Raw genomic sequence first — 9346 nt, 5'->3', positions numbered from 1 at the left:
TCAGACTGAAATTGTGACATCAAATGGAATTGTGATTCCAAACTGGAATTGTGAACTCAAGCCTTGATCTGATATTCTAATTGCAGACAGGAATTGTGACCTCCGACTGGAATTGTGACCCTGAGCTTTGAACTGCAATTGTGATTCCATAGTGGAATTGTGACCTCTAGCCTTGCACTGCAATTGTGATTCCAAACCGGAATTGTCACCGCAGACTGGAATTGGGACCTCAAGCCTTGATGTGCAATTTTGATTCCAAGCTGGAATTGTGAGCTCAGACTGGAATTGTGACATCAAATGGAATTGTGGTTCCAAACTGGAATTCTGCCCTCAGTCTCTAATTGTGGCATAGTAGAGGAATTCTGATTCCAATCAGGAATTGTGAGCTTAGAATGGAATTGTGATATAGAAATGAACTTGTGATTCCAAACAGGAATTGTCAGCTCAAGCCGTTATATGCAATGTTAATTCTAAAGTGGAATTCTGACCTTGGACTGGAATTGTGACCCTGATGTTTGAAAAGTTATTGTGATTCCATAGTGGAATTGTGTCCTCTAGCCTTGCACTGCAATTGTGATTCCAATCCGGAATTGTGACAGCAGACTGGAATTGGGACCTCAAGCCTTGATCTGCAATTTTGATTCCAAACTGGAATTGTGAGCTCAGACTGAAATTGTGACATCAAATGGAATTGTGATTCCAAACTGGAATTGTGAGCTCAAGCCTTGATCTGATATTCTAATTGCAGACAGGAATTGTGACCTCCGACTGGAATTGTGACCCTGAGCTTTGAACTGCAATTGTGATTCCATAGTGGAATTGTGACCTCTAGCCTTGCACTGCAATTGTGATTCCAAACCGGAATTGTCACCGCAGACTGGAATTGGGACCTCAAGCCTTGATGTACAATTTTGATTCCAAGCTGGAATTGTGAGCTCAGACTGGAATTGTGACATCAAATGGAATTGTGGTTCCAAACTGGAATTCTGCCCTCAGTCTCTAATTGTGGCATAGTAGAGGAATTCTGATTCCAATCAGGAATTGTGAGCTTAGAATGGAATTGTGATATAGAAATAAACATGTGATTCCAAACTGGAATTGTGAGCTCAAGCCTTGATCTGCAATTGTAATTCCAAACTGCAATTGTGACCTCAGACTGGAATTGTCATCCTGAGCTTTGAACTGCAATTGTGATTCCAATGTGGAATTGTGACCTCTAGCCATGAACTGCAATTGTGATTCCAAAATGGAATTGTGAGAGCAGACTGGAATTGGGACCTCAAGCCTTGATCTGCAATTTTGATTCCAAACTGGAATTGTGAGCTCAGACTGGAATTGTGACATCAAGCCTTGACCTGCAATTGGATTCTAAATTGGAATTCTGCCCTCAGTCTCTAATTGTGACATAGTAGACGAATTGTCATTCCAATCAGGAATTGTGAGCTTAGAATGGAATTGTGATATAGAAATGAACTTGTGATTCCAAACTGGAATTGTGAGCTCAAGCCTTGATCTGCAATTGTAATTCCAAACTGGAATTGTGACAGCAGACTGGAATTGGGACCTCAAGCCTTGATCTGCAATTTTGATTCCAAGCTGGAATTGTGAGCTCAGACTGAAATTGTGACATCAAATGGAATTGTGATTCCAAACTGGAATTCTGCCCTCAGTCTCTAATTGTGACATAGTAGTGGAATTGTGATTCCAATCAGGAATTGTAAGCTTAGAATGGAATTGTCATGTAGAAATGAACTAGTGATTCCAAACAGGAATTGTCAGCTCAAGCCGTTATATGCAATGTTAATTCTAAAGTGGAATTCTGACCTTGGACTGGAATTGTGACCCTGATGTTTGAAAAGTTATTGTGATTCCATAGTGGAATTGTGTCCTCTAGCCTTGCACTGCAATTGTGATTCCAATCCGGAATTGTGACAGCAGACTGGAATTGGGACCTCAAGCCTTGATCTGCAATTTTGATTCCAAACTGGAATTGTGAGCTCAGACTGAAATTGTGACATCAAATGGAATTGTGATTCCAAACTGGAATTGTGAGCTCAAGCCTTGATCTGATATTCTAATTGCAGACAGGAATTGTGACCTCCGACTGGAATTGTGACCCTGAGCTTTGAACTGCAATTGTGATTCCATAGTGGAATTGTGACCTCTAGCCTTGCACTGCAATTGTGATTCCAAACCGGAATTGTCACCGCAGACTGGAATTGGGACCTCAAGCCTTGATGTACAATTTTGATTCCAAGCTGGAATTGTGAGCTCAGACTGGAATTGTGACATCAAATGGAATTGTGGTTCCAAACTGGAATTCTGCCCTCAGTCTCTAATTGTGGCATAGTAGAGGAATTCTGATTCCAATCAGGAATTGTGAGCTTAGAATGGAATTGTGATATAGAAATGAACTTGTGATTCCAAACTGGAATTGTGAGCTCAAGCCTTGATCTGCAATTGTAATTCCAAACTGGAATTGTGACAGCAGACTGGAATTGGGACCTCAAGCCTTGATCTGCAATTTTGATTCCAAACTGGAATTGTGACCGCAGACTGGAATTTTGACATCAAGCCTTGATCTGTAATTGGATTCCAAACTGGAATTCTGCCCACAGTCTCTAATTGTGACATCGAAGAGGAATTGTGAATCCAATCAGGAATTGTGAGCTTAGAAAGGAATTGTGATATAGAAATGAAATTGTGATTCCAAACTGGAATTGTGAGCTCAAGCCTTGATCTGCTATTGTAATTGCAAACCGGAATTGTGACCTCAGACTGGAATTGTGACCTTGAGCTTTGAAATGCAATTGTGATTCCATAGTGGAATTGTGACCTCTAAACTTGCACTGCATTTGTGATTCCAAACCAGAATTGTGACCACAGGCTGTAATTGGGACCTCAAACCTTGATCTGCAATTTTGATTCCAAACTGGAATTGTGAGCTCAGACTGGAATTGTGACATCAAATGGAATTGTGATTCCAAACTGGAATTCTGCCCTCAGTCTCTAATTGTGACATAGTAGTGGAATTGTGATTCCAATCAGGAATTGTAAGCTTAGAATGGAATTGTCATGTAGAAATGAACTAGTGATTCCAAACAGGAATTGTCAGCTCAAGCCGTTATATGCAATGTTAATTCTAAAGTGGAATTCTGACCTTGGACTGGAATTGTGACCCTGATGTTTGAAAAGTTATTGTGATTCCATAGTGGAATTGTGTCCTCTAGCCTTGCACTGCAATTGTGATTCCAATCCGGAATTGTGACAGCAGACTGGAATTGGGACCTCAAGCCTTGATCTGCAATTTTGATTCCAAACTGGAATTGTGAGCTCAGGCTGAAATTGTGACATCAAATGGAATTGTGATTCCAAACTGGAATTGTGAGCTCAAGCCTTGATCTGATATTCTAATTGCAGACAGGAATTGTGACCTCCGACTGGAATTGTGACCCTGAGCTTTGAACTGCAATTGTGATTCCATAGTGGAATTGTGACCTCTAGCCTTGCACTGCAATTGTGATTCCAAACCGGAATTGTCACCGCAGACTGGAATTGGGACCTCAAGCCTTGATGTGCAATTTTGATTCCAAGCTGGAATTGTGAGCTCAGACTGGAATTGTGACATCAAATGGAATTGTGGTTCCAAACTGGAATTCTGCCCTCAGTCTCTAATTGTGGCATAGTAGAGGAATTCTGATTCCAATCAGGAATTGTGAGCTTAGAATGGAATTGTCATGTAGAAATGAACTAGTGATTCCAAACAGGAATTGTCAGCTCAAGCCGTTATATGCAATGTTAATTCTAAAGTGGAATTCTGACCTTGGACTGGAATTGTGACCCTGATGTTTGAAAAGTTATTGTGATTCCATAGTGGAATTGTGTCCTCTAGCCTTGCACTGCAATTGTGATTCCAATCCGGAATTGTGACAGCAGACTGGAATTGGGACCTCAAGCCTTGATCTGCAATTTTGATTCCAAACTGGAATTGTGAGCTCAGACTGAAATTGTGACATCAAATGGAATTGTGATTCCAAACTGGAATTGTGAGCTCAAGCCTTGATCTGATATTCTAATTGCAGACAGGAATTGTGACCTCCGACTGGAATTGTGACCCTGAGCTTTGAACTGCAATTGTGATTCCATAGTGGAATTGTGACCTCTAGCCTTGCACTGCAATTGTGATTCCAAACCGGAATTGTCACCGCAGACTGGAATTGGGACCTCAAGCCTTGATGTGCAATTTTGATTCCAAGCTGGAATTGTGAGCTCAGACTGGAATTGTGACATCAAATGGAATTGTGGTTCCAAACTGGAATTCTGCCCTCAGTCTCTAATTGTGGCATAGTAGAGGAATTCTGATTCCAATCAGGAATTGTGAGCTTAGAATGGAATTGTGATATAGAAATGAACTTGTGATTCCAAACTGGAATTGTGAGCTCAAGCCTTGATCTGCAATTGTAATTCCAAACTGGAATTGTGACAGCAGACTGGAATTGGGACCTCAAGCCTTGATCTGCAATTTTGATTCCAAACTGGAATTGTGACCGCAGACTGGAATTTTGACATCAAGCCTTGATCTGTAATTGGATTCCAAACTGGAATTCTGCCCACAGTCTCTAATTGTGACATCGAAGAGGAATTGTGAATCCAATCAGGAATTGTGAGCTTAGAAAGGAATTGTGATATAGAAATGAAATTGTGATTCCAAACTGGAATTGTGAGCTCAAGCCTTGATCTGATATTCTAATTGCAAACCGGAATTGTGACCTCAGACTGGAATTGTGACCTTGAGCTTTGAAATGCAATTGTGATTCCATAGTGGAATTGTGACCTCTAAACTTGCACTGCATTTGTGATTCCAAACCAGAATTGTGACCACAGGCTGTAATTGGGACCTCAAACCTTGATCTGCAATTTTGATTCCAAGCTGGAATTGTGAGCTCAGACTGAAATTGTGACATCAAATGGAATTGTGATTCCAAACTGGAATTCTGCCCTCAGTCTCTAATTGTGGCATAGTAGAGGAATTCTGATTCCAATCAGGAATTGTGAGCTTAGAATGGAATTGTCATGTAGAAATGAACTAGTGATTCCAAACAGGAATTGTCAGCTCAAGCCGTTATATGCAATGTTAATTCTAAAGTGGAATTCTGACCTTGGACTGGAATTGTGACCCTGATGTTTGAAAAGTTATTGTGATTCCATAGTGGAATTGTGTCCTCTAGCCTTGCACTGCAATTGTGATTCCAATCCGGAATTGTGACAGCAGACTGGAATTGGGACCTCAAGCCTTGATCTGCAATTTTGATTCCAAACTGGAATTGTGAGCTCAGACTGAAATTGTGACATCAAATGGAATTGTGATTCCAAACTGGAATTGTGAACTCAAGCCTTGATCTGATATTCTAATTGCAGACAGGAATTGTGACCTCCGACTGGAATTGTGACCCTGAGCTTTGAACTGCAATTGTGATTCCATAGTGGAATTGTGACCTCTAGCCTTGCACTGCAATTGTGATTCCAAACCGGAATTGTCACCGCAGACTGGAATTGGGACCTCAAGCCTTGATGTGCAATTTTGATTCCAAGCTGGAATTGTGAGCTCAGACTGGAATTGTGACATCAAATGGAATTGTGGTTCCAAAATGGAATTCTGCCCTCAGTCTCTAATTGTGGCATAGTAGAGGAATTCTGATTCCAATCAGGAATTGTGAGCTTAGAATGGAATTGTGATATAGAAATGAACTTGTGATTCCAAACTGGAATTGTGAGCTCAAGCCTTGATCTGCAATTGTAATTCCAAACTGGAATTGTGACAGCAGACTGGAATTGGGACATCAAGCCTTGATCTGCAATTGGATTCTAAATTGGAATTCTGCCCTCAGTCTCTAATTGTGACATAGTAGAGGAATTGTGATTACAATCAGGAATTGGGAGCTTAGAAAGCAATTGTGATATAGAAATAAACATGTGATTCCAAACTGGAATTGTGAGCTCAAGCCTTGATCTGCAATTGTAATTCCAAACTGCAATTGTGACCTCAGACTGGAATTGTCATCCTGAGCTTTGAACTGCAATTGTGATTCCAATGTGGAATTGTGACCTCTAGCCATGAACTGCAATTGTGATTCCAAAATGGAATTGTGAGAGCAGACTGGAATTGGGACCTCAAGCCTTGATCTGCAATTTTGATTCCAAACTGGAATTGTGAGCTCAGACTGGAATTGTGACATCAAGCCTTGACCTGCAATTGGATTCTAAATTGGAATTCTGCCCTCAGTCTCTAATTGTGACATAGTAGAGGAATTGTGATTCCAATCAGGAATTGTGAGCTTAGAAAGGAATTGTGATATAGAAATGAAATTGTGATTCCAAACTGGAATTGTGAGCTCAAGCGTTGATCTGCAATAGTAATTCCAAACTGGAATTGTGACCTCAGACTGGAATTGTGACCCTTAGCTTTGAATTGCATTTCTGAATGCATAGTGGAAATGTGACATCTAGCCTTTCACTGCAATTGTGATTCCAATCCGGAATTGTGACAGCAGACTGGAATTGGGACCTCAAGCCTTGATGTGCAATTTTGATTCCAAACTGGAATTGTGAGCTCAGACTGAAATTGTGACATCAAATGGAATTGTGATTCCAAACTGGAATTGTGAGCTCAAGCCTTGATCTGATATTCTAATTGCAGACAGGAATTGTGACCTCCGACTGGAATTGTGACCCTGAGCTTTGAACTGCAATTGTGATTCCATAGTGGAATTGTGACCTCTAGCCTTGCACTGCAATTGTGATTCCAAACCGGAATTGTCACCGCAGACTGGAATTGGGACCTCAAGCCTTGATGTGCAATTTTGATTCCAAGCTGGAATTGTGAGCTCAGACTGGAATTGTGACATCAAATGGAATTGTGGTTCCAAACTGGAATTCTGCCCTCAGTCTCTAATTGTGGCATAGTAGAGGAATTCTGATTCCAATCAGGAATTGTGAGCTTAGAATGGAATTGTGATATAGAAATGAACTTGTGATTCCAAACTGGAATTGTGAGCTCAAGCCTTGATCTGCAATTGTAATTCCAAACTGGAATTGTGACAGCAGACTGGAATTGGGACCTCAAGCCTTGATCTGCAATTTTGATTCCAAGCTGGAATTGTGAGCTCAGACTGAAATTGTGACATCAAATGGAATTGTGATTCCAAACTGGAATTCTGCCCTCAGTCTCTAATTGTGACATAGTAGTGGAATTGTGATTCCAATCAGGAATTGTAAGCTTAGAATGGAATTGTCATGTAGAAATGAACTAGTGATTCCAAACAGGAATTGTCAGCTCAAGCCGTTATATGCAATGTTAATTCTAAAGTGGAATTCTGACCTTGGACTGGAATTGTGACCCTGATGTTTGAAAAGTTATTGTGATTCCATAGTGGAATTGTGTCCTCTAGCCTTGCACTGCAATTGTGATTCCAATCCGGAATTGTGACAGCAGACTGGAATTGGGACCTCAAGCCTTGATCTGCAATTTTGATTCCAAACTGGAATTGTGAGCTCAGACTGAAATTGTGACATCAAATGGAATTGTGATTCCAAACTGGAATTGTGAGCTCAAGCCTTGATCTGATATTCTAATTGCAGACAGGAATTGTGACCTCCGACTGGAATTGTGACCCTGAGCTTTGAACTGCAATTGTGATTCCATAGTGGAATTGTGACCTCTAGCCTTGCACTGCAATTGTGATTCCAAACCGGAATTGTCACCGCAGACTGGAATTGGGACCTCAAGCCTTGATGTACAATTTTGATTCCAAGCTGGAATTGTGAGCTCAGACTGGAATTGTGACATCAAATGGAATTGTGGTTCCAAACTGGAATTCTGCCCTCAGTCTCTAATTGTGGCATAGTAGAGGAATTCTGATTCCAATCAGGAATTGTGAGCTTAGAATGGAATTGTGATATAGAAATGAACTTGTGATTCCAAACTGGAATTGTGAGCTCAAGCCTTGATCTGCAATTGTAATTCCAAACTGGAATTGTGACAGCAGACTGGAATTGGGACCTCAAGCCTTGATCTGCAATTTTGATTCCAAACTGGAATTGTGACCGCAGACTGGAATTTTGACATCAAGCCTTGATCTGTAATTGGATTCCAAACTGGAATTCTGCCCACAGTCTCTAATTGTGACATCGAAGAGGAATTGTGAATCCAATCAGGAATTGTGAGCTTAGAAAGGAATTGTGATATAGAAATGAAATTGTGATTCCAAACTGGAATTGTGAGCTCAAGCCTTGATCTGCTATTGTAATTGCAAACCGGAATTGTGACCTCAGACTGGAATTGTGACCTTGAGCTTTGAAATGCAATTGTGATTCCATAGTGGAATTGTGACCTCTAAACTTGCACTGCATTTGTGATTCCAAACCAGAATTGTGACCACAGGCTGTAATTGGGACCTCAAACCTTGATCTGCAATTTTGATTCCAAACTGGAATTGTGAGCTCAGACTGGAATTGTGACATCAAATGGAATTGTGATTCCAAACTGGAATTCTGCCCTCAGTCTCTAATTGTGACATAGTAGTGGAATTGTGATTCCAATCAGGAATTGTAAGCTTAGAATGGAATTGTCATGTAGAAATGAACTAGTGATTCCAAACAGGAATTGTCAGCTCAAGCCGTTATATGCAATGTTAATTCTAAAGTGGAATTCTGACCTTGGACTGGAATTGTGACCCTGATGTTTGAAAAGTTATTGTGATTCCATAGTGGAATTGTGTCCTCTAGCCTTGCACTGCAATTGTGATTCCAATCCGGAATTGTGACAGCAGACTGGAATTGGGACCTCAAGCCTTGATCTGCAATTTTGATTCCAAACTGGAATTGTGAGCTCAGGCTGAAATTGTGACATCAAATGGAATTGTGATTCCAAACTGGAATTGTGAGCTCAAGCCTTGATCTGATATTCTAATTGCAGACAGGAATTGTGACCTCCGACTGGAATTGTGACCCTGAGCTTTGAACTGCAATTGTGATTCCATAGTGGAATTGTGACCTCTAGCCTTGCACTGCAATTGTGATTCCAAACCGGAATTGTCACCGCAGACTGGAATTGGGACCTCAAGCCTTGATGTGCAATTTTGATTCCAAGCTGGAATTGTGAGCTCAGACTGGAATTGTGACATCAAATGGAATTGTGGTTCCAAACTGGAATTCTGCCCTCAGTCTCTAATTGTGGCATAGTAGAGGAATTCTGATTCCAATCAGGAATTGTGAGCTTAGAATGGAATTGTCATGTAGAAATGAACTAGTGATTCCAAACAGGAATTGTCAGCTCAAGCCGTTATAT

Source organism: Sturnus vulgaris, unplaced genomic scaffold (genome assembly GCF_052056855.1).
Source record: "Sturnus vulgaris isolate bStuVul1 unplaced genomic scaffold, bStuVul1.hap1 Scaffold_146, whole genome shotgun sequence".
Taxonomy (NCBI): domain Eukaryota; kingdom Metazoa; phylum Chordata; class Aves; order Passeriformes; family Sturnidae; genus Sturnus; species Sturnus vulgaris.
Note: the sequence above shows the minus strand (reverse complement) of the source record.